Source organism: Pteropus vampyrus, unplaced genomic scaffold (genome assembly GCF_000151845.1).
Source record: "Pteropus vampyrus isolate Shadow unplaced genomic scaffold, Pvam_2.0 Scaffold42, whole genome shotgun sequence".
NCBI lineage: Eukaryota > Metazoa > Chordata > Mammalia > Chiroptera > Pteropodidae > Pteropus > Pteropus vampyrus.
In genome coordinates this window covers 5,082,080-5,085,068 of record NW_011888823.1, presented here as the reverse complement: position 1 = coordinate 5,085,068, position 2,989 = coordinate 5,082,080, and positions in this window count along the sequence as shown.

Here is a 2,989-nt window from a genome sequence, read left to right as displayed (position 1 = left end):
CAGTGTCAGGCATACGTGTTTATTAATAAATGCCTTTGACTTTGATGACAGCCAACAAGAGAAACAGGTAGGTCTGGGGCAGACCCACAATATTTTACCTGGTTGTTTTGCTTGACATCAAATCAGATTCAAAAAACAAAACGAGACAAAACAAAAACTTGGGAAATTCCATATTTGACCAGATTCTTAATCCATCCAGGAGAATATTCTCATACGCTGAAGGTGGATTGGATCTAATGCCTATTATCATCGCTCTGCCTCAGCAGGGAGTTGGACGAGAGGAGTAGGATCTATGCCTTACAAGTTCTCTGGTGACTTTGGACAAGCCATTTCTTCTTGGATTTTGAAAAATTAAGAGGTTAGATTAAATGAGAGGTTCTTTTTCTTCACCATCGAAGATTCCATGGTTTCTTTAATTGTCACATGAACTCTATGTCATGTAATATTTGCAATTAAGATCTTTAAGAAGAGTGTTCTATATTCCAAATCTTTAAAATCCAAACCTTAACTGCCTATTAATATATAATTGATATTTACCATATGGAGTTCATTTAATTTCAGGATAAAACCCCTGTAAATATAACGTGCTAGTGCTGGTCCTGTACTAAGCTCTATATCCTTGTTCTTATTATGTTATCTTTTCACCCATTGTACCCATTTTACTTAGGTTTAGAGGAGTTAAGTAACTTGCTTAAAATCACACAACTGGTAGGCAGTAGTAGAATTGGCATTTGAACCCAGATCTGTTTTAATCCAAGACCTTTATTCTTTCCTACCATGTAATGCAGCCTACCTTCATAAGCACAAAATATTCCTACCACTTCGTTTAGCTTGTTGACTTTTTTCTCAGATTCAGTTTCTATATTGCCTTTTGACATCTAGAATTTAGTTCATGAACCCTCATTACAAGCCTGGTTGAGATTGCAAGACAAACAGAAACTTCGAGGACCAGCTTGAATTGTTCATGCTCCATCCCGGTGGGGAACCAGGACAGAGGATCTGTGGAGTAGGGAGAGTCCTACAGGGCAGCAGGACAGGGCTCTGAGGAGCTCCTGCCAGAGGGACAGCTCAGTGGTGGTCTGGTGGAGCATGGGCCACGACGTGCATCAAAGACAGGATGGGGCTAACATGGGGCATGGCGCAGAGCGGAGAACCTGTGACTGGGAGCTGAGAAGAGAGAGATTTAGAGCCTGGGTTCTATATCTCAGTCCAGAAATGCCTTTCAGGGGCGCGTCCTGGAAGTAGGTGCTGTTAAGGAGCCAAGCTGGGTTGGACGAAATGTCACTTCCCTGGGCTCTTCTTTCAAGAGACATAGTCACTTCCTTCTCTTTGCACTTCTGTTCATTACACCTCACATTAAAGTGTGATGTTAGTACTTGCCCATGTCTCTGTCTTTTCAATCAGACAGTGGACTCCTGGAAGCGGTGACCTGCCTTTTATTACTCCGTGGTTCTGCCCAGATCCCACTCTTCTGCCTGACAGTTTGTTTATGCTTAGTAAATGCTTTTTTTTTTTTTTTTTTGGTCCTTTCAATCTATGCTAACCCCTCCAATTATCCTCAGGAGGATAATTAATGGCTTTGAGACAACTCTGGCCCATTCGCTAAAGTTCTTGCAGTTCAAATGGTCAATATTTACTTATCCGATGGAGTTTAATTAGTGACATGATGACGATGTCACCAGTCGTCTTCTGCCCGGGCTATCATGACCTAGTTCCAGCTGACCTCCAATGGTAGAATAGCAGGTAAATCATAATATTAGTACCTCTTTATTTTCCCCCCAACGACTATTTCTTGTGGTGATGGTGGTTCTGACTCATCTGCCTCTTTATCTGTTAGATGCTCTTTTTCAGTCATTGTGCAGCGATCAACATTAAAATGGAGTCACGTTTTAATAATGTGAATAATGTGAATTCAATAATGTGAATTCAAATATATGTAATTAAAAGAGAGCAAGAAAAAAACAACAAGTTAAATGGCGTACGTGATGATGTGAGCCTGCGATGGTGCTCTCAATCTGCCAACACCTCCTAATCTCTGCCCCCAACAACCTCCCCCAGTTCGAGCAGCTCACCAGGCAGAGGGGGGCTCTATGTTAACATTATGATCACTAACCACAGTTCAATGACTTCACTTGCTGCACAATCAAAGACACTCTGATTTCTCTCTACACTGGATTTAACACAGACTACGCTGGACCTATTGAGAGGTAGTGTGCACTCAGCAATGGAGGGAACTGAAAGCTTATCTTAGTTGCATGAGATAGTTGCCTGAGACTCTGACTTTGGAACCAAATCCCTATGTAATATGCTTCACTGGAGCCACTTGTACCTTCAATGCCCATTGCAATGATGAAATAAACTAAGGTTGAGCCCTGGAGGAGCTCACAGTCACTGCCCTGTACCTATTCCACTCTCTAGTGCTGCTTACTATATCTTTAGAGGTGACCAGATGACCCTACTCTGTCCTTTCTCTATTAGTGACCTGCCATGTGAGAGTGAGGAGGGAGTTGACCTGATCCAGTAAATAATTCCCAACAGATGCAATTGTAAGCTTTTGATAGCCCCTATTCCTTTTATATATTACAAAGAAAGAGATATTGCCAATTCCTGGCATTGAAAACAGGGTTAAGCCACCCTCTCATTATATAGTGGCTGGCACACCAAAGCCAACTACAATAGTGGATTTAAGCAATTGCCTTAGATTATTCCTCATTTTCCAACTATCCATCCATCTACCCACCTATCCACTCACTCAGCCACCCATTCATCCACCTGCTTATTTATTTATTTTAAATAAAAAGTCATATATCCAAAGCAAAATTTTATATAACATAAAAGAGCTTGTAGTGACAAGCAAACTTTCTCTTTTCCTGCTCATCCTTATTCCTCCAGTCCCTCTTCCCAATTTTTAAGGTATACTTCCATAGACATTCTTTTCATAAAAAGCATTATAGTTAAACAAAGCTTTATTAATTTTAATATTTCCTGC